The following is a 23,455-nucleotide window of genomic DNA, read 5'->3' on the forward strand; positions in this document are numbered from 1 at the left end:
CATCAAATATTTCTGAAATTAGCTTGGATTGACACTCTGGGAGTCTCCAAGTCCTGTCTTTGCTTATGGGATGGAACATGTTGGCAGTAAGACTTGTGAGCATTGTTAATTTTGGCATGTTCATGACTCTGCAGGTTTGGAGCTCATGTCTCACATCTCTGGGGACATTTCACTGCCTCTGACATGTCCTGAGTTAAAATGTAAAGAGAAGCTGTTACTGTTGGGGTAGCATCAAGATAAGATAAGCAAACTGATAAAACTCCTGTTAAGTGGGAAGATGCTTCTGAGTACACTGAATGTAACTAGAATCAGTCTGAAACTTTGCTTTTTTTGGTGCTGCAAGGTTTATTTTAAGGGTTATTTTTTATAACAGGCTTGCTTTGCTGGGTTCTTCCATGGTTCTGCCTCTGAGCAGTCTGCAGATCAGCTAAAAAGGTGTTGGTTTCTGGCTTCCTTTGAGGTGAATCTTCCTGAGGTGAATCTTCCTCTGGCTTTGTTTTCTCTCCAATACCTATGGTTTCACACACACATTTCTCTGTCATGTTAGATTTGTGGGGGCATTTGCATGTACCTTTATAGTGCTGCTTCTGTAGCTTATGGATTTGAGAAGAAAGCAGAATATAATTAGAGTTTCATTAGTAAACTGGTAAGTACTTGGGCACCTTCCAGTGCCTGAAGGGACTCCAAAAGAGCTGGAGAGGGGCTGGGGACAAGGGATGAAGGGACAGGACACAGGGAATGGCTTTAAGCTGAAGGAGGGGAGATTTAAGTGGAATATTGGGAAGGAATTGTTCCCTGGCAGGGTGGCAGGCCCTGGCACAGGTGCCCAGAGGAGCTGGGGCTGCCCCTGGATCCCTGGCAGTGCCCAAGGCCAGGCTGGACACTGGGGCTGGGAGCACCTGGGACAGCAGAAGGTGTCCCTGCCATGGCAGGGGTGGCACTGGATGGGATTTAAGGTTCCTTCCAACCTAAACCATTCTGGGATTTTATGAGCTGTGTTCAGACCAGTGACAGGAATATCCTGTGGCTCAAATTCCCATTTGTCCCCCCGGGGGGCTCCTGCAGAGCTCTCAGCACTACACCTGTCACACCTCATGGAACCAAGAGCAAGAATGTTCAAACTGGTGACTCCTGGGTTTTCTTGCTTCACTCTTACCTGTAAAGAACCTTATATTGTGCAGCAGATTTTTGGCTGAAGTTCCTAAAAGAAGAAAAAGAGGAGATTCCTTTGCTGTGAACAAAAATTCATTTGTTGTGCACAAAAATCCCTGGATTCCCCCCTGGGTGTTATTCCCACTGGTGGGAGCAGAGAGGCTTCAAAGGCAGGGGGAGCAGAAGTTCAGGAGAGCTCTCTTTACCAGAGCTCCAGCCTGGGAGATTGTTCTCCTCATTCTGAGAGAATTTCAGGCTCAGCTTCCCAGGGCAAGCCCTGCAGATGGAGATGGATGTCAGAGCAGGTCAGCTGGATCCAGTCAAGTTACCTTCAGGAGAGAAGGATCATCACAATCCCATCAGCTCGTGGTGTGGGTGGCTCAGGAGCAAATCCAGCAGCAGGCTGTGTGCCAGTGGAAACATAGGAGGCTTTTCCACCTAGGAAAGTAGTTTTTTCCTCTTTCTGACCTTTAAATAAGATGGTAACTTGCACATCCTTGTCTTTTCCCTTGGCATCATCCAGAGAAAACGAAACACCTTATTGCCTTTTCCAGACTTATTAGGGAGAGGTGCCTGCTGAGCTCTGCAGAAGGAGCTCAAGGCCACCAAGGCTGGGAAAGCTGCTCTGCACCACTGCAGGGCTTTGCATTAATTATTTCCAGCTCTCCTGAGATCCTGTTGTTCCCTGTTCCAGGCCCTGCCAGCACCAGGGCCCTCAGTACTCACCTGGTACTAAAGAGAAGAGTTGGGTGTTCCCTTTATGTGAATTTGTGTGCCATGTATTTATTTCCTCTGGCTTTACTGGAGAAGGTGTTAGGAAGGGAAATATAAAAATCCACAAGAGACAAGTCAGTAATAGAATAAACACACAGGTGTTTTGAAATTCTTCCATTATAAGCAATATTTAAAAAAAACCTTTTACCTAATTTATTTTCCTGATCAACATTTTGCTTTGGGCAAATGTGGCTTTTTTTCCAAAAGAGGAAAAATAGTACTGCTAAAAGTTTTCCCTTCAGAAGGCCCATTTCTACCATGGGGATTGTTCCAACAATTCTTTTGGTGGCAGTTTGTGATTTTTAACACATTTTCAACAGTGAGAGGCTGCTGTAGCTGTGAGCAGGGATCACTGGCAGTCTGTAATATTAATAAGGAATAACCAATTTTAGCCATAAATGGATTCATTTAAAATAAAATGTTCATACTCAGCACTTAGGAAAAAGTCCTTTAGACAGGATGATACCACCCAAATGCTGTGGCTGTAAGTTTTTAGCCTTAGCAGAGAGGTAGCACAGAAGGCACTGCTTGGTGCTCAGCAAAGTTTTTATCTTAAACCTGTAGAGACATTTGAGTCATAGAATATGGAATGGTTAAAGCTCTCTGCTTTAAAAAAAATGTATATTTTATGTGTTAAATATTTTTTGTGATATATTTTAAGTGATAAAGATTAGTTTTGCCTGGGGGTTCATTAGCAGGGGAAGGAGTTGAACCATCATTTTTGGGCTATGGGCCCAATAGCTTGTTTAGCTGACCCTACTAGAAAGTCATATAAAGGAAGTATGGAAGGTTTTGATTCCTCTAGTGTAGGTTCAACCCCTGCTTTTCTAAGTATAATATGTATATATATTATAATATATATATATTAAAATATATATATATAACTATATAATATAAATACTTTTACATTAAAATATATATCTATTGTATATAATATATAGAAAATAATATATTTACAAATATTATATATACAATATAATATATATAAAATATATTATGTATTATATATATACAATATATATCATATATATTATACTTAGAAAAGCAGGAATCGAACCTACACTAGAGGAATCAAAACCCTCCATACTTCCTTTATATTGCTATATTACTATATATTACTATATTACTATACTATATTGCTAATATATATATATTATATATTTTTTAAATATATATATTATATAATATATTTTTTTCTAAGTATAATCTATTGCTCTGCAATAATGCAAAGTTTTGCATTATTGGCAGGCAGGAAGGTGAATGCTCTGCTGACTTTGGGCATGTTAAAGTAGCTGTCATTTGTTAACAATAACCCTTAATGCAGGGATGTTAAATTTAATCCAGCCTGGACACCTGGAAGAACAGAGAGCTGAACTTCCCATGGGTGTATCAGCCATGCAAAGTGGGAGTTTTAATTCCCACAGAAATGGAGCTTGGTTTCAGCAGGTGCTGTTGAGCAGGTCCCTTCAGCAAGGAACACCTCGGGCTCTTCTAAGCCTTGAATTTCAGAGTGCCCCACAAGAAATCCCTGAACAGAGACTGAGGAGAAAGTCTGAGCAGAGGGACAAGGGACAGAGCTCCCAGGAGTGCCCACCCTGGAGCTCCAGAGCCCTCACACTGCTCATCCTGTGGAGAATGATCCCACCCTGCTAGGGTGGGATGGGGGATGTGCCAGTTATCCTTATAAATGTCCAATTTATAAGGATAAATCAGACATTTATGATGATAATGATATTTATCATGATAAATTTGCTGGCATTAAGGCTGTTACTTTAGCAGCACGTTTCTTACCTGTTCCTGGTTGCTGAGGGGGGTTTGCTCCTGCTCTGCCATTTTTACATGGCTGTGAATTGTCCAGACCCAGGTGAATTGTTGGCTTTGGCACATTTAAGGGATCTTAACCCAGTGCCTTTCCCTGCTATGGATGTACAAAGCCCAGTGTTGCTATTCCCATTTTTAACTGCTCTCCTACAGGTGGCTACCAGGGAATGTTTGCTTTCTGAGCTGTTGATTTTGCACAAAAATCCTTAAATCAGTTTTTTATAGCCAAATTCACACATTGCCTGTTGAGCCCATCTCCCAAAATGTATAATGTATGCAGGGAGTTTGCAAGGATAAAGGAGCAGGAAAAGGCATTGAGGCTTTAGCAGGGAGCACTGCTGTGAAAAATCACCCTGTTAATTCTGGCAGTTCCCACTGAGCTGTTCACCCATGGCAAGGAGAAGCTGGGGAACTGCTCAGTTCATTTATCAAAGCACTTGCAATTCAAAGCAGGTGAAGCAATAAAAGCAGTGAGAGATCATTTCCCCAGCCTGTGTGGGTGCTCTCTGTGCAATCCATGGGGACAGGGCTGGGACTCATCCTGGGCATTTCTTCTGTGCTGATGCTCCCCGGGAAGGAGATTGATTTTGCCAGATTAAAAAACAGCCTTCAGTGTTGTAGGAGGGTAATTTCAAAACCAAATGTTGGCTGATGGTGTGGAATTAATCCCCAGGATTTTGATGGGCTTGCCTCCCTCAGACAGTGTTTTCCAGAGCCCAGGAGGGGCCAGTGGCAGCCCCAGCCCTGCAGTGAGTCCCTTTGCAGCTGGAGTGACCAGGGCACATGAGGCTGAGCTGGGGGATTGCTTTGATCTTCAGCTGAAGCTGGCACAGGTTACAGAAATCCACCTGTATCCCAGAAATCCACCTTGGTAACACCCAGCCTTGCAGGGAGAGCTGAGTGATCCCCTTTATCTGGCTGTCCTAGAAATTCCACTGCAGCTCCTTTCATGCTGGCCCTTGGGAATCACATCTGAGCACTCCCTCCCCTCCAAGGGAATTGGGTCGGTGTCGAGTCCCTGGTAACCAGCAGCCCACAGCACCTGCCTCTTCTATTTCTATAATTTTCTCCGTTTCGTGGTCCATTCTCTAACTTTTCTCTAATTTTCTCTGTTTCGTTGTCATTAAGTACAACTGGTTTGATTTTATTTCTCCATTTCATGGTTAGGTTTGATTTGAGGGCCCTACAAAACCAGATGGGGCAGCCACAGCTTTCCTGAGCAAGCAGGGCCTCCCCATGTGGAACATTCCCTCTGGGCACCTGCAGCAAGCTCAGCCAGACCCTCCACTGCTCTGCCTCACAACTTCTTTATTCCTACTGGTTTTGGCAATGATCATTTTTAATACCTTTGGATAATTCTTAGCTGTAACTGCACAGTCATTGTGGGGGGGAATGATAATCAAAACATCTCTGAATTGAACACCCCGTGCTTTTTCCCTTTGCCAGAAATACTCGTGCAGACTGACACCTGCTATTGTGTGGGGCTCTTTTTGCTTCAGCAAATTTCTCTGCAGATATTTCATCTACTTTTTTTTTTATTTTTTCAGTTGCAGTTACAAAAGGCACTGACTCAAGTTGTCATTTCAAAAATGGATTCAGAATAACAAGGAAAAAAAAACATGGAATTTTTTTTAGAGGAAGGTGAGAGAATGCAAAGTACTGAAGCCAAGCACAACTTTTACAGGTGCTGGAAGGGGAGATCTACACTTTTATCATCCCTACAGAATCCACATCTCAGGATGTTGTAGGCAAGGGTAACACCCTGAGAAAGCCACGTTTGAGAAGAGCTGGGGATGCACTGGGGGCAGGGGAAAGGCACAGAAGAGTCCAGCAGAACTGGAATTGCAGGGGAGCTGGGATGGCGCAGGAGAGGCTGTGGGAGCTGGTGGGGGGCTGGCTCTGCAGGGACACACAGCTACCCCAGGGACACTGTGGGACACCAAGGGACACTGTGGGGCATCATAGGGCGCCGTGGCACACCGTAGGACACTGTGGGACACTGTGGGACACTGTGGGGCACCGTGGGACACTGGAGCACACTGTGACACACCATGGGACACTTCGGCTCACCGTGGAACACTGTAGAACACCGTGGGACACCATGGGGCTCCATGGGACACCACGGGACACTGTAACACACCATGGGGCACTGTGGGACATTGTGAGGTACCATGGGACACCTTGGCACACTGTGGGACACCGTGGGACACCGTGGGACACTATGGCAAACTGTGGGACACTTTGGTACACCATGACACACTGTGGCACACCATGGCACACCATGGGACACTGTAGGACACCATGGCACCCTGTGGCACACGGTGGGACACTGTGGCACACTGTGACACACCATGGCACAATATGGCACAATATGGGACACTATGGGACACTATGGGACACTATGGGACACTGTGACAGACCGTGGGACACTGTTGGACATCACGGCGCATGACGGCAAACCATGGGACACTATAGGACGCCATGGGACACTGTGGCACACCATGGCACACCATGACACATCATGGCACACTGTGGCACACCATGGGACACTGCTGGACATCATGGCACACTTTGGCACACTGTGGCACCCCATGGCACCCCGTGGCACACTGTAGGGCACTGTGACACACTTTGGCACACTTTGGCACACTGTGGCACCCCGTGGTGCCCGCCGGCCGCTGCCAGCCCGTGCCAGCTGACGTGCCAGGGAAAGGGGCTGTGCTGGCTCCATCTGCAGAGCCCTGTGTGACCTCCCCCCGTCAGCCACAGCCTGCCCTGCCAGCTGCTGTCTGCAGCAAGGCTTTGGCTGCCTGCCCTCGGGGAGGCTGCAGCCCTGCAAACTCCTGAAACACACTCACAAAAAAAAAAGGGTTTTTTAAAATATGTTTTAAGTTATTAATGTCCTTTATTTGCTAAAAATAAAGGATTTCTAGATTTTTCTAGAATTTTCTAGATTTTCATGTTGCTTTCTAGGTTTCTGTATTGTCCTCTAGATTTTCATATTGCTTTCTAGATTTTCATGTTGTTATCTAGATTTTCACATACTTTTCTAGCTTTCCATGTTGTTCTCTAAGTTTTCATGTTGTTTTCTAGATTTTTCCTGTTGCCTTCTAGATTTCCCTGTTGCTTTCTAGATTTTCGTGTTGCTCTCTAGATCTTCATGTTGCTGTCTAGATTTTCCTGTTGCTTTCTAGATTTCCCTGTTGCCTTCTAGATTTTCATGTTGCTTTCTAGATTTTTCCTGTTGCCTTCTAAATTTTCCTGTTGCTTTCTAGATTTTCTTGTGGTTTTCTAGATTTTTGTGTGGTTTTCTAGGTTTTTATGTTCTTTTCTAGATTTTAATAAAATCTTCAGAGAGTACTGAGTGACAGCAACAAGTATCTGAAGCCCGGGGAACGGGATCTGTTTGAAGCCACCAAGGCTGAAGGTCGGCTGCTGGGACAAGGTGAGGTCCCCACGTCCCTTGCCTTGTGTCTGATGAAGGGTAAATGGACATTTGTCCTCAGAGGGTGACCTGGTACTTTCTGATTTCATGGCTAGAAGGATGGATGAGCTGCTGGGTCCTTGGGCAGCTTCACTCAGTCTCTTTTTGGAGCTCCTGATTTGTCATGGGCTGGTCCAGATGATGATGCAGGTTCCCGGACCCTGACATCAGGACTTGGCTTTGTTTGGGTGCCCCATGTCCTCTCCTGGTGAGATGTGCTGAGCACAATGGGGGTGCTCAGCCTGGAGAAGGCTCTGGGGATGCCTTGGAGCCCCTTTCAGGGCCTGAAGGGCTCCAGGAGAGCTGGAGAGGGACTGGGGACAAGGCATGGAGGGACAGGGCAAGGAGAAATGGCTTCACACTGAGGGTTAGATGGGGTGTTGGGAAGGAATCCTTCCCTGGCAGGGTAGGCAGGCCCTGGCACAGGTGCCCAGAGCAGCTGGGGCTGCCCCTGGATCCCTGGCAGTGCCCAAGGCCAGGCTGGATGGAGCCTGGAGCACCTGGGACAGTGGGAGGTGTCCCTGCCATGGCAGGGGGTGGAACGAGATGGTTTTGAAGGTCCCTTCCAGCTCAAACCTTCTGTGATTCCATGGAATGCAGTGCCCTGGCACCTTGTCCAGGTCCCTGTGCATTCCAGGGAGCTCCAGCCCCGGACCTGGTGAAAAAGCAAGGACAGAGAGTTGTGGTGGTGTTCACAGGGGTCCCAGGACCAGAGAAGAGATGAGAATCTTGGCTCCATGTTTCAGAAGGCTGATTTATTATTTTATGATATATATTATATTAAAAGGAAATTATACATTAAAACTTTCTAAAAGAATAGAAGAAAGGATTTCATCAGAAAACTTGAAAGGAATAGAAATGGAATGGAATGGAATGATAATAAAATCTTGTGACTGACCAGAGAGTCTGAGACAGCTGGGCTCTGATTGGCCATTAATTAGAAACAACCACATGAGACCAATCACAGATGCACCTGTTGCATTCCACAGCAGCAGATAATCATTGTTTACATTTTGTTCCTGAGGCCTCTCAGCTTCTCAGGAGGAAAGATCCTAGCGAAAGGATTTTTCATAAAATGTGTCTGTGACAGAGTGTGAGGCCCAGAGCCTTTGGTGGCACCCTGGGCAGCAGGAGCAGGGCCCAGGGAGCAGCTGAGCAGAGGGGAGAGCTCTGAGCAGGTGAAAAGCTCATTGTTGCTACAGGCAACGTCTCTGGGGTGCCTGTTTGACGGGAGTGGGAGGGCAGGAGGAGGCTGGCTCATCCATCTCCTGCTCCTGCAGGATGGGAAGGTGTCTGCCACCCCTTTGCAGCTGAGCTCATGATGGAATCTAAACTGGTATTGATCATAAATTCTCTATTTAAACCATTTTGAGAGAAAAGCCCTTTCAGTCCACAGTGAACCTTTCCTGCCATATTTTCAGGTTACTCAACAGTTTTCATCCTTCATGAAAAATCATGAAGCACATGTACTCTCTCAGTGCAGCTCTCTCTCACTGGGAAACCTTCTCCACCCCTTCTATTTTCCAAAGCAAAACAATTAAAATCAGAGGTTGTTTTGCATTCCTAGGTAGCTATTTTTAATGCTAATTCAAAAAATGGCACAGATAATTTTACCATGGGAGTATTTCAATACACATTTGTCACAGACACATTTTATGAAAAATCCTTTCCTTAGGATTTTTTCTCCTGAGAAGCTGAGAGGCCTCAGAACAAAATGTAAACAATGATTATCTGCTGCTGTGGGATGCAACAGGTGCATCTGTGATTGGTCTCATGTGGATGTTTCTAATTAATGGCCAATCACAGCCCAGCTGTCTAAGACTCTGGTCAGTCACAAGATTTTATTATCATTCCATTCCTTTCCTTTCAAGCCTTCTGATTAATCCTTTCTCTATTCTTTTACTGTAGTTTTAGTATATAATTTTCTTTTAATATAATATATATCATAAAATAATAAATCAGCCTTCTGAAACATGGAGTCAAGATTCTCTTCCCTGGTCCTGGGACCCCTGTGAGCACCACCACACACACAGTTTTCCCCAAACAGGGTAGGTATTATTTCTGCCCTGCAATGGGTTTGCTGAGCTTCCCATGCACTGGGGTGGTGCCACCCCTCTGGATTTGCCCTGGGAGCTGAGCAGAGAGCTCAGCACTGTCCCAGCCCCTGGCTCTGCCCAGCACATCCTTTCTCCCATCCCGCTTTCCCCTTGCTGGCTGCAGCACCAGCAGCTCATCCCATCTCCCTGCCAAGCCTTCCCCAGCCAGAGGAAAGGGGATAATGATGCTGTGCCATGCATGAGGATTAATATTTTAAAGTGGGTTGAGGCTAAAGGGTGTTACATGGATCTGATCTGTGCTGTTGGAGGTCAGCAGAAGCTTTAGGATAAGGATGGAATAATAGTACTTAAAAAATTAATTATTTGTTTATTCTTTTGAAATCCAGTGATTTCCTGGAAGAACAGTGGGTGGTTTCAGTGTAATGGCCATGGAAGTTGATTACAAGACATGCAAACCCTGCATGGCCCCCAGTGCCTGCCCCAGCCCTGACGCCTCCCCTCCTCAGCACCCCAAGTTCTGCCTGCAGAGCAGTTTATAGTGAGCTCTGTGCTGCATAAATATGAAAACATGTAATCAGATGACTGCCTACATGTTGTGTTTTCCTTGGCAGGGATGGTTTTTACTCTCAGCAGCGGCACAGGGTGCCACACAGCCCTGGGGGATTTGTCCCATCTCACTTGTCACGTGTCCCTGTGGCTGGGACATCACCTCCTGCGTGGGCACCCCAGTCTGGTTTGCAGATGAATTCCCAGACATGGAAAAAAGAAGCAGCTGCTTATTTGCTGGTGCTTCAGCCAGGCAGACCATGGCCCATCTGCAGGGTGTGCCCCAGGGCTGGGTGGCAGGAGTTTAGTGCCCTTTTCCCTTCCTCACCATTGTGTAGGGATCCAGGTAAGGATTCTGTGTAGGGATCCAGGTAAGGACTGTGTAGGGATCCAGGTAAGGATCCTGTGTAGGGATCCAGGTAAGGATCCTGTGTAGGGATCCAGGTAAGGATCCTGTGTAGGGATCCAGGTAAGGATCCTGTGTAGGGATCCAGGTAAGGACCCTGTGTAGGGATCCAGGTAAGGATCCTGTGTAGGGATCCAGGTAAGGATCCTGTGTAGGGATCCAGGTAAGGACCCTGTGTAGGGATCCAGGTAAGGACCCTGTGTAGGGATCCAGGTAAGGATCCTGTGTAGGGATCCAGGTAAGGATCCTGTGTAGGGATCCAGGTAAGGATCCTGTGTAGGGATCCAGGTAAGGACCCTGTGTAGGGATCCAGGTCAAGCTGCAGGTGGGCACTGGGTGATGCCTGGTTAAAGAGGCAGGGATGACCCACCCCAGCACTCCTGTGGAGTGACTCCATCCCTGTTTTTATCATCCCTGTGGATGAACAGGCAGCCCTGGCCCCGCTGGTGTTCGGTGTCAGTTTTTGGCACGCACTGCCCATCCCCTCATGGGATGTGCTGCATTATTCATCAGAGAGATGAAAAACTGGAGGAGCCATTGCTGGTCCTGTTTAAGCAGTCTGTTCCTGCAGCATTGAAAGGAGCAGTCATTACCTGTCTCCCCTTTCAGATTCAATTTGCCAGGATGCACATTTCCTGGGAAGCTCTGCAGGGCTCCTTGGGGCCGGGATGATTTATTTATAGGAATGACCTTACAGCCACTTGGAAGTCTGTCTGCTGACATTTGTGCACTGTAGAGCACTTGTGGCAAGAAACTCCCCGTGTTTCCAATTCCCCATCCAGCCTGAAAAACTTTTTGCAGCCTGTTTTGCTGTTGAGTAAAGCACTGGACGTCAGAGCTGGATTCCTCTAAGGCTCACTCAGACCCCTTGCTTGTTTTCCACACCTGTGTTTCCCTGTTTCCTCTCCAGACCCCGAGCAGCCACATGGAACAGCACTCTGTGTTTCCCTGCAGGCTGCCCTGGGATGCAGCCCCTTGTGCTGAAGCATTTTCACCAATTAAGCTGGAAAGGTCACCAGGGTGACCCAGCATTACCCAGCCCTGCTCTGCCTCTGAGCAGGGCAGATGATTAAAGTGCAGGTTCATGATCCATGGCCACACAAAGCTGCAGGCATGTTCAGGAGTGCCTGAGCTTCCCAGGGCAGTGTGACTGAGCTTTGTGTGTCCTGTTAGAAACAGCCAGGCTGGGCTCACCCAGAAGGGTTTTGTTTGTAGCCGTGGTGTGCCGGGCTGTGAAGGGCTTTAAATAGCTCCTGACAATGATTTGGGGATTTTGAACAGGGAAAGGGCTGGTAAATGTCTTTGGAAAAGGTCTGATTGTTGCAGTGGGAGGGCAGGCACAGGGAGAGGGAGGTGTGGATGCAGAGGGATGTGTGGCTGCCTGAGCGCGGGATGTGCAGTGAAAGGACCCTTCTGACCACTGCTGTGTGCTTGGGGGAGGCAAACTTAGGGCTGAATCTCCTGCTGAAGCTGTTAAAATTCTCCAGTTAGGGATCTCTGATTGTGAACCACTAATCACTTTATGTGGCTAAGAGCAGAGAGAAAAACAAATTACCCTAAAACTCATCACTGAGTTGCTGCCACGGGACAGGGACCAGAATTTGGCAGCTGGTGCTCACCTCCTTTTTGGGGATCTCAGAAGTGTTAGTTCCCAGGCATGTCCCTGAGACCCTTCAGCAATCCCCTCTGCCCCCAGGTTCCACAGGCAGCCTGAGCAGTCCTTGACCATGCCTGCCCCTCACTGGGCAGACCAGAAGTTCATCCCACTGCTGCCCCAGCAGGGAACCAGAAGAAAACACTAAAATCCCTCACAGAAGGGTGGGAGAGCCAAGCAGATCCCATTTCAACAGAGAAACACCAAGCTTGAGGCAGGGGAGGGTGGATCCCACTGGTTCCACCTGGGAATAAACAGGGAATAAATTCCTGCCTGGCACAGCCAACCCCTTCACAGGCTTCAGGATTCAAGCAAGGAAAACATTGATAAAAGCCTTAAAAATCCTCCAGGAAAAAAAAAGTGGTTTATTCCTAGGGGGAGAAAATGGGACAGCTAAGGGAGAGAGAAGCAGAAGGGTGCCAGGGTGGCAGGAAGGCTCTGGGGACAGGATGGGAGGGGACATGGAGCAGTGGCAGGGCTGCACACTGAGCTGGAAGCCACATGTGCTGGTGCAGGCAATCATTGCAGGGCCAGCCAGGGGAAGGTGGAGCTGCAGCCCTCACTGGGGTCTGGACTGTTTATTGTCCCCACCCCGTTCCTGCAGGACTGTGTTGGTCACCTGAGCTCTTCAATCCTCCATAATCTGCTCTGGAAGATGGGCTCTGAGGGATGCTTCATCCCATCCACACATTCCCAGGTGATAAAGGACTTTCTGTCTCAGAAAGGTCCCCTTCTATTATTTTCAGGTATAAGATTTTCTGCAGCAGGAGCTGAGCTGGTCCATGACCCCTGAGACATCTGAGTGAGAAATGATGGTGATGCTCCATTTCAACGAGGCAGACACTCAGCCTGGCTGGAAACTTTCTGAAAATGAGGTGAACTAAAGAGTTAACAGCTTTTAAAGTACCATAATGATGAAAGGATTACAAAATCCTGAAGGTGGGGCCAGGTCTTGTCCCTTGTCTTGGGTTAATTCTGTGGGGGCAGTCTGGGACCTGGTGCTTTTCAAAGGGTTGTTCCGAGGGTTTACACTGGAGCAAAGGGAGGAAAACTTCTGATCTGCCACTTGGACCAGGGGTGGGAGTTCTCTGACAAGCTCTAATTTGAAATCTCTGAAGTCTAGGAGAGAGCAGTCCTTTTAAAGCCTCAAACTGGTGGCAGCTCCAAGCTGGGACATCATGTGCAGTTAGGGAATGGAAATTCAGCCATGCAAAACAGCTAAACATAACAACTGCTGAAAGAGAGCCTGCTCTGGGGGGGAAAACAGCCTAGAAATTTATTCTCTCATGTCCTGCATGAGGCTTTTGAAAATTCCCCTTTAAACAAAGCAAAGGTTAACCCCTGGTTGGGAGAATCCCTAAAACCCTGCCCTGCTGCAGGTCTTCCCATTGCTTCTGTGGGGTTAAGGGTTAAATCCTGAAACCCATCTCTCTGTCAAGTGTCTCAACCACCTCTAAATCAGGTGAATTGGACTTGGAATGTCTTTGACTCTTCATTAGACAACAGCTTCCATCTTATTTCAGAGAATTTCTGCTAAAATTAAAAAAAAAATAAGCAGAAAATTTGTATTACTGAAAATCTGAAAGGTTGATTCCCCCCAGTTTAGCTTACAGAAAATAACAAAGTGTCATGTGCCCTTGACCACACACATAACTGATGGGGTAAACAAGGGAAGTTTATCTCACATCTGACTTACCAGGGGTTGTGGTGACCTACCCACAAGGTTTGTTTGAGCATTTTGCTTTTCACATGTTGTAATTTTGGTTTTTTTTTTTCCTTGAAAAGCCATATCTACACTTGAGAAAACAAAGAGACAGAGGCACAAATGTGAGTGTACCACAGAATCCCCTCAGCAATTTGTGGTTCCCAGCTTCACATAGATCTTTAAATTCTGCTCATTTTCAGTCCTGCATGGGGTTTCCATAGGGTTTCCCACCTATCTACACACGAAAGGGGAATTTTCCTCCTCATAACAAATATTTGTTATTTTAGCTTCTGGTCACCACAAACATTTATTCAATTTTTTAAAATGAATTTTGAATTTCTTTTTTTTTTTTTGTGCCAGACCTCCTCATTTCTTCCCCTTGCGCTGATTTTTCTTGCCTACATATGATTCATTTAATCTTTCCCAAAAGAGTGTAGCAAATTAGATTAACGAGGCAAATTAATAAACCAGTGTAGCTGTGAGACCTCAGACACTTTACTTACCAAGTACAGCACATCATCCTTCACTCAGAGGCCCAGCACAAGTTATTAATGAACAGATTTTGAGTTATTAATGAACAGATTTTGCCATTCTTGGTGCTGTGTGGCTACTGCTGATGCCTTGGAAAGGCTGACCTAGAACAGAGACTGGGCAGAGCTACAGAATAAAGCAGGGATTGATTCCAAGGATCTCCTCCATGGATCCACCTTGGGCAGCACAAGAGCCCAGCCAGGGCTGCACCCAAGATGAACCAAAATGGCCCCAAAATGCACGAGCGGGCACGGGGTCTGTCACTGGGATCAGTTCTGCTCCATTTGCACCTTGCAGTTCATTGTCCCATTCCAGCTTTAGCCCCTGCAGTCCCACCCTGCTTGTTTTTCTCTCTCCAGCCCACGGTGTTTGTGCTCTTGGGCTGAGATTTGGATCATTTGTCCTTGGTGCCCAGCTGGAGCAGGAATTGTTTTGTCTCCCTGCTCTGTGCACAGAGCTCACCATCCCCTGATGTGAACCCAGACCCACACACTAAAGCAGCACAGAATGTGAAATATAGAAAAGCCAAACCTGAGGCATCACTGCCAACCTGGCAATGCCACAGGAATTTGGTGGCTGTGCCCTGGATGCTGATGGCCACTGCCACAGCTGGAACCGAGGTGTGCTGGCTGCTCTGAAGCCCTGCCAGGAAATGCTCTGCAGAGCTGGAGATTTTATCACAGCCCATTGTAACCCGACAACAATGAAGCCATTAGAGCTTGGACCCGAGCCCACAGCACTTGGAAATGTGACAAACTCACCTTTATGGGGACTAACAGCACGGTTTGTGGCTTTATCCATCAGCCCCGAAGTGACTGCACCTCCCACAGCCTCCTTGGGCTGAGTTTGGCGCTCTGCACCCTTCTCTGAGCTTTGAGGTCTTTCCCATCATCAGGCACATGGAGATCTCAGGGTTTTCCCACCTGTTTCCCTGCTGAGGTCAGGAAAAAGCAGCCCAGGCTTTGCAGAGGATCAGTTTAGGAGCAGTACCTCTCTGTACTTGGCTGGGCAAGGTGGAGAATGACCAGCAGGATCTGCCTCAGGTCCCTGAAGCCCTGAGGGTGCTCAGCCCAGCTGTGGGGGATGCTGCGAGCTCTGGACAAGCTCACACGCCAAGACAGGCCTGGAGCTCACGATCCTGATATTGATCTTTGTTTAATACAATATATTAAGCAATTAAAACAGCCAGCACCTGGCAGTGCTCCTTGGCAGGCAGCCCAAGCTCTGGGGAGCATCACTGCTGGCTCTGCTCAGCCTCCCCCAGCAGCAGCTTTGGGGAGAGGCACAGAAAGCTGGGAGAGACCAGGAGGGCAGGCAGCAGGGATCCAGCTGAGCACACCCCCAGACAGCTTTTCTCTGAGCAGAGGGACTGGAAGGTTTCTCTTTTCTCTTTCTAGAGACTGGAAGTTTATTTTTTAAAAATAATATTGCCTTTTCTGGTGAGTTTTTTCCTGTGGGGTGGCTCAGGGGACGCCAGGGAAGGCCATATTCTGACAGGCTGCTTTTGCTGTCCAAGGCAAGGAAAGCTGAGACACAAGGAAGTGCACAAATCCAGAGGGGATTTGGCTTTTATTTTGGTGGCTTTCTTGCAAAGTGCACCTGTGTCTGTCTGGAACAGTTTTAAAAGACACAGATCCCGAGCACAGGAGGTGGGACAGAGCAGGGGCTCCTGTGTGCCCTGTTCCAGGTGGTCTCTGCAAACCCAGAGGTGCCTGAGCATGGGAGTGATGCTGTCCTGATCCCCCCAGTTCTCTGGATGTGGAGATCTCTGGAGATGCACTGACTGCCATGGAGCACCTGCTGGGAAGTGGGGACCTTGGCTTCGGTTCAGTCAGACCCTAAAGCTTCACCCATCCAGGCTGGAAACAAAAACATTTATCTCATCAGGGGGAGTAATTTCTGCCTTTTTCATCCTTTAGTCTGGGAACCCCACCTTCATCAGGGAGAACGGATCCAAGCACCCAAGAGCATCCGGGAAAGAGACTGGGTGACTGTCTGGAGCTCTGGCAGGTTTGGGACTGAATAAGTTCCTTTATAAGCAGAGTTTCCTACTTGTTTATGTCAATTGTGCCCTGTGTAATCTGTTTGGTTTGCCTGGGGGAACAGCAGGACACTAATTAATTAATGATGACAAGAATGACTCACTTTCCTTGTGCCCTCCTGTGGCACCTTCTTTGTCACAGGAGGAAGCAGGAGCACAGATCCTGTCCCAGGCTGCTCTGGCCTGTGTCCTAGGGAAGGAGGGCAGCAAAATATCAATTTGTAGTGACTGTGCAGCATTTGTGTCTTGCCTGGTGTCACCACAGAAGAGCCTGCTCTATGAACAGCCACTCAGTGTTCCTGAGGGAAGCTGGAAATGTTGGGATTTTAATAGCACAGGGATTAACTGCCTGCTTAAATGAGGAAAGCAATAGCTCTGTAATTAGTGTGACTTCCTGAACAAAAATGGGAATGCTGCTTGCCCTGCTGCTCAGGGAAGGGGCTCAGCCTGGCCCCAGGGCAGGAAAGCTCCTCCTGCAGGGCTTGTACATCCCCACTGCCTCCCCAAAATTGCACAGCCCTGTAGCAGCCCCAACACTTGCACAAAGGCTGCTGCAATCTCCATCTGGGAATCTGTAAGGGTGGGAAATCTCACCAGGATTAAAATTCTCCCCCACAAGCTGGGATCTAGTGAGAACACAGAATTAACATCGTGTTTAGGACAAAGGAAAACAAATCCAGATTTGGCCACCTGTTCTGGAACAGGAGAGAGACAGGAGGCTGAACAGGGGGGAGGAGCTGGGAACATCATGTGGAGGGGTCAGTTTTATTTGTGAGTGGGCAAAAAGCTCTTTGTTGTGGGCAGGTCCCTTCCCTCAGGCCATCCTGGCTGTCACCACACTGGGCTGAGTTCTCCATTCCCAAACAAGGCTTGGTCATATCCTCTTATGACAGCTTAGAGTCTGTCATTACTGTTCATCACCAGATTGACAGAGCACAGCCTGTCCCTGCTGCCCTGCCTGCAGCTAAAATCGTGCATGCAGGAGTCAGGAATCCCTGCTGCCATTAGAAATCATTAGAAATCCTAGAGGGAAAAAAGCCTCTGAACGCCAAACACACAATCCCCCAAGGTCACCATGTTAAAATAAACATATATACATATATTTGTATTTTTTTTTAACTGAAGGGAAAGATTTCCATGTTAAAGTATTGACAAGCAGCCTGATTGAGCCCCTTAGAGTTCCCCTGTACATTTCTTTTCCATGCCACACTGTATGAATGTAAGATTGAACATCACACAGCTTCCTTTGGCCCCCGGCCAGGCAGAGGTTGGAAAAGAATTCCCTTTTTCACAGATGTCTTTATCCATGTGGAATGTATAAGTTTAGACAAGAAGGATGTGAGCACTTCAGAGAAATTGATGTCCAGTAAAAGAAAAGCCCCACAAGGTACTTGCCTATTTTCCTACGGATATTATTGAGAATCTTCAGGAGAGCTGGAGCCAGCAATGCACTGAGGTGAGAGCTAAACTGGATGTTTACTTTCCTCCCACTTCCATTTGTGATCTGTAGCTAGGAACTGTTCAGTTCCCTATTTATTTAGTGGGAGATGATAGAATATTTCAGGATACAGCAGCCCATGTTCTGCCAATTCATAGGATAAACAGACAAAATGTTTCCTGCGGTTGGTTTGTCAGGAACAGCTGTTCTTTAGGATGTCGTAGGTATCTTTTCTCTCAAACTAATTTGATCAGGACTTAGGAAAACCTCCACAAAATAAATACTCCACACTTCAAGCAGACACTGCAGCTGCTCGGTGGGGAAGGTTTAACCCATGGAAATAGGGAAATTGCTGCTCCACAGGAAGATGGGAGCTAAATGTTTCCTCTGGCATGGGAAGAGTTGTCAGGGCCATGGAGAAAAACAGAGCACCCAAGGGCAATTAGTGACTGGCAGATCAACATCATTTTCCTGTCTAAGCACTTGGTATTAACACTTGAGGACAAACAGGGTCAGGGCTCACCTTTAAAATATTTTCTACACAAGGAGAGAGAGAGAATGTGTCTAAATAGCAAAATATCTTCCTTTAACATTGTTTTACCTTTTCTCTCTTTATCTTCTCTTAGCCATTATTTTTGTGGCTGAATGTTTTAATTTATCACCAAATACAGGTTTCCTTCTGTACCATGTAAACTCCCTTGTCTGTTCAGTTTTAATAGTGAACAGTGTTTTTGAGACCATTTATTTAAAAAGAGCTTTTAAAATGAAGGTGGTTCATTGCACAAAACCCCTGAGACAACTGCCAGGAGTGCTGCATAAATTACAGCCTCTTCTAGTGACCATTGAATGCAAGGAAGATGGAAAAAACCAGCATGCAGATGATGATGAAAGCCAAGAACATTTTTCAAAACTCGAGGTCTTCACGTTAATAATGAAAAATTCCTTGTCTCTGCTGGGGGTGACCTTGTGAAAAGCAGCTTGCATGTGCATCTCAAAACATCAGGACTAAATTAGGTCTCCATAATGTGAGTGCAGCCTGAACTAGGGTGTCTGTACTCCCCAGAGGGGCTAGTGTGCCTGGAGGTAACTTGTTTAGCCTAGTTCAGATGCAGTGAAGCACTCTGGGACGTGCTCAGGTGTGCTGAGCTGCAGCTGCTGCTTTCTCCCTGCCCTCAGAAGAAAGGACAGCTCAGAGCAGCTCCCAGGTGAGGGCTGTTGGAGAGGTGGATGCTGGATGAGAAGTGAAACTCTTCCTTTCAGATGGGAAATGCTGCTGCCTGGACAGCTTCCAAAACCAGGGAGGTTGTGGTAAATGCTGGTGTGTTGAATCCAAGCTGGTTTGCACGAGCTCAGGGGCTCCAGCAGGATTCTGAGCTACCCCAAAAGGGCTGCCAGGATGACCAGGAGAGGATGGAGCTGATGGGGTGTGTCTCTGGGGACACTCCCGTTTCTGGAGGCACCCCCATCACTTCAGGGTCCATCTCCAGCTCCCTGCCTTGGACACCAGAGGCTTTAGGAGATCCCATAGAGCTTTGGAGAGCAAGTTTCAGAGTTCCTGGATAAGTTACAAAAGCTCCAAATTCTTTGATATTTTTTTCTGGCAAGTTTTCCTTACATAGTTTTCATCACTTTCATTACCTCTTTTGTAGAATTAAGTATTTTAGAACTTTGAAAACTGAAGCAGGAAAGAAAGAGAGGCTTTTAATCAGCTCTAGCTATAAACTTGGATGAGAAATATCAATTAAATGATTTTTTTTTCGTGGCACTTCCAGTATTAGGCTGGCAGAAAAAGAAGCCAAAACTGTTCTTGGTGTTCTACGTTAATGGTTTGTGTTTCTAATCCATAATCTCTTTTATTTCACGCAGTCTCACTACATTTGGGACTTCATGCTCTCTAGTCACATTATCTCTCAAGGAAAACCTGCTCAATTAAACTTCATTTGGGTTTGAAAAGAGGCAGAGTGTGCATGTTTTGAGACAATTAGTGCAAGCTCAGACTGCTTATCAGGAAAAGAATAATCAGTCAGACCCTGGAACAAGGCTCAGAGAAGCCATCAGTGGGATCTCCATCCTTGGAGGATTCACACTCAAAGGTACAAGGCCCTAATCTGACCAGATTTTGTCCGGACTGTGCTTTGGCCAAGAAAAGCTGGACCAGAGGATCCTTGAGGTCCCTTCCAGCCTGCTCCTCTGGGATTTTGTGGCATTCTCTGATACACATCTTAACTCCAAAGCCCTGGAAATCTGCAGGCAACACCTATGAGTACAAAAAAATATTGTACAGGAGCCTCTGGAATGGGCTACAGCAGCCAGGAATCCCACTGCAATGCCTGAGGGTATGGAAAGAAAAGGATTATGTAGGTGTTCTGTCAGATGAGGAAAACCAGCTAAACAGGGCATATTTACCCAAAATGTCAGGCACAGATGCTAATATTCCTTATTTTTCCTGGAGTTCTTCAGGAAGCCCTTGATCAGTATTAGATGTAAGGACTCAGCCTGAGCGAGCTGCTGGTGAGAGCAAATCTACTCATCCCTCTGCACTGAGCTGGGGTATTGATCCAGCACTGGCACAAACAGAAATGCCTTCTGTACTCTGGCAATCAAAAACTTCATGAAAAAACCTAATCCAGCTTGTTTGTTTTGTTCCAAAACATTGGAATTATATTTTTAACTAATGAGTTTGAGGAACTGATATTTGTGGTTCTCTTTTGGTCTTCGCTTTTAGTTTCTGACCCCTTTGTTTACACTTAGTCGATATTTTATGCTTTTCTGTGCTGCACTGAGGATTAGAAATCTACTCTGAAAACAAACCCTCAGATTCTAACTCAACCACTTGACTCTAGAGGCAGAAGGTCTAGGACAGGAAGCAAACATTCCAAGAGAAACACGAAAATACTGACAGCTGACAGAAGTGTGATGTAACAGTGTTTAACTGAGAAGATCTAACAGGACCATATGCCGAGGCAGTCAACAGCTCTGAGGGGGAGCCAAAGTCCAAGGGACTTTTCTCCAGGGGTTATCAAACCTAAATAAGAAGCAGCTATTTTGATTCTGAGCAACACCAGTGAGGCCTTATTTAGAATATTCTCTGATGTGAGAGGAAGACAGCCAAGAAATGAGCAGAGCTCAGCTTTGGAGCTGTGTGCTCTAAGGGAAGCCCAGCTCACTTGGCCTCTTCCCTGAGTGCCTGAGGACACTGGGAAAACTCTTGAAGATGAAGCAAATCAGGCAAGATGTGTACTTGGAATAAGAGAGTGAAAATTCAAAGCCAGGACGGCAGGATAAGAGAAACAGCAACAAAATGAAATGGCAGAACTTCTGTTTCTTCAGCAGAGTGGTTGGAAAGCTCTAATCCAAACAGGTTTGGGCTCCATTTGAGAAATGAGCTCCCTCATTTGATGCAGGCGATCAGCCCCATTAATCTGAACAGCCTCTGCTTCTGACATGGGTAGCCTGGACTCTCATCTACATCAGGTTGGATGGGGCTTGGAGCAACCTGGTCCAGTGGAAGGTGTCCCTGCCCAGGGCAGAGGTTTGGAACAAATGATCTTTAAAGTCCCTTCCAACCCAAACCATTCTGTGACTCTATGATCAGCTGTGTAATCACTCTTCCTAATATAACCAATGTAATGTGATTTTTCTATACCAGTGAAATGTGGCTTGTGGGCAATGGGCCAAATCTGGACTTTCTCCCCAGGCCTTGGGTGCTTGCTCAGGCCCCTTGACTGTAAAAGTTGACTTGGCAGAGGGAGGAACCATGGGAAATCTTGGGGAAACTGGGCTATGTGAGAGCCATGTCCAGGAAAAAAGGACATGAATCCCTCCTGGACAAGGATTTCAAAGATTCTCCACCTAGTGAAGGAATGTAACCCTCCTGAGACCGAGTAGCTTCACCAATTTCCAATTATTCCAGCAGCAGCTCAACATTTTACATAATTTTGTAAAATTGGTTTTATTGATTAGGCTGAATTGCATTGTGCAAAGCTCAGTCAGTGGCTCAGCCTCTCTGCTGCTGTGGTAGTGAGATGGACAGGGAATGATTGCACATGGAGCTGGCTGGCTTAGGGCAGCAGTGGTTTACTCCTCAGTTAAATATCCCCCCAAATTCTCTGATCGTCAGTCCTCACTCTGACTTCTGTGGGAGATCCAAGTCCTTGTGATATTTAAGCAATTTCAGCTGTACACAACCCCAGAGATGCTCTAAATTGTCCTTTGGTGTTAGAGCCCTGTAAATTTACAACTGTGCCTGGACGTGGGCAGCTCCAGAGCTGCTGTCTCATACAAGTGGAAGCTTTTGAAGCTTAAACTTTCTTCAAAGGGCTTGGGCAAGAGAAATGCAGATGCAGCTGAGACATGTCGATGGAAAACTGAAGCAACACGTTCCTGAAACACAAAATCTGTGATGTCTCAGGGTGGCAAGGATTATTTGGGAGACAGCAAACATACTTTTCATATGAAAGCAGCAATGTGTGCTACAAAAAGCCTGTTTATAATGCAGCTTACCTACCAGACAGCCACATCAAGCTGTCAATGGAGAGAGGACTGACAACAAGCTAATGACCTCCTGCTGCTCAATAAATGTCTCAGCTTTGCTCCAGCATCTCTTTGTGCAGTGGGAGGGAGACAGGGATGCCAGGCAATGTTCTCTTGCAATTATTTTATTCTGTTTCTACCCATTCTTTTAACACAACATACAAGAAAGGCAGGCACAGCAGCTTTTGTGAGGCCTGATACAAGTAAACAATAGTTGCTCAAGCTATAATTACTAAATTATTTTCTTTTACAGTTAGGAATAAAAGCAATCAAAGAACTGTCCTTCCAGAAAAGTAATTTGTTTTGAAAATGATTTATTTTTCTGTTCCCCTCATTGTATCTGTAAATAAGGCAAAGCATTATGAGGTACCCTGCTAGACAGCTTTCTGCAAGATTAAATTAGCAATAAGATGGAAAGCTACTTTTTATGCAGTTGTTGAAACTGCCTATTAGTGATGAAGAAGGCTAAGAGAAGGTAAAGATTTTTACAGAACACACCTCTAAAATATATTAAATCATGTTAATGTGATAAGAATTTATGGATCAGGCTAGGCTCGAATTAAAATAAAAATCTCATCCAATGTTTCATGATGTTCCAGAAAAAATGTCTTTTCCACATTTTAATTCCAGACTTGTTTTCTTTATCTTCCTCAGTTACCATCCAAGGTCTCCACTAATGGCTCTAAAGTATCCCTGATATTCTTTCACCATCCTGCTGAGCCAGTAGTGTGGTAATTGGCACTGCTCTGTTGGAATCTCACTCTTACTGGTTTGTGTTCTGGTTTCAATTTGAGCTGTCTGTGTTTAATCCTAGATTTGCTCATAAAAAGGGTAAGTTTCAATAAATAGGTAAGAGAAAGGCTTCTGAGACACAGAATGAAAATATCCAGAATCCTTAAGCAGTCTATTGGTGGATTACGTCAACTCAAAGATAGATTTTGCTCCCTCTGGCTCATCAAATAATCTGATTAACTGGTGCTGATTATGCTGGGCATGATGCACTGTGTTCTGCAAACCAGACACAGAATGTCCCTTCTCTGCTGCCTCATGTGCTCCTGGACAGCCTTATTTATAATAAATCCCATTTTCACTTTTGCCAACCTCTAACAGCTTTGGCTCAACTTTGGGCCACATTAAAGCCACCTGATAATGCTGCCTTGCTGCACAGGAGTAGGGCTGGCCTCTCCTAAAGCAGAAAAATGTCTGAGTTTTTGCCTCTCAGCTCCACTGCCACTGGGTTTAGCATCTCTGGCTTTTATACAAAGTTTGGGGAGGGATGATGCCATCAGGGGGCTCACAAAAGCCAGGAGTCA

This window comes from Camarhynchus parvulus, chromosome 6, assembly GCF_901933205.1.
Source record: "Camarhynchus parvulus chromosome 6, STF_HiC, whole genome shotgun sequence".
Classification (NCBI taxonomy): domain Eukaryota; kingdom Metazoa; phylum Chordata; class Aves; order Passeriformes; family Thraupidae; genus Camarhynchus; species Camarhynchus parvulus.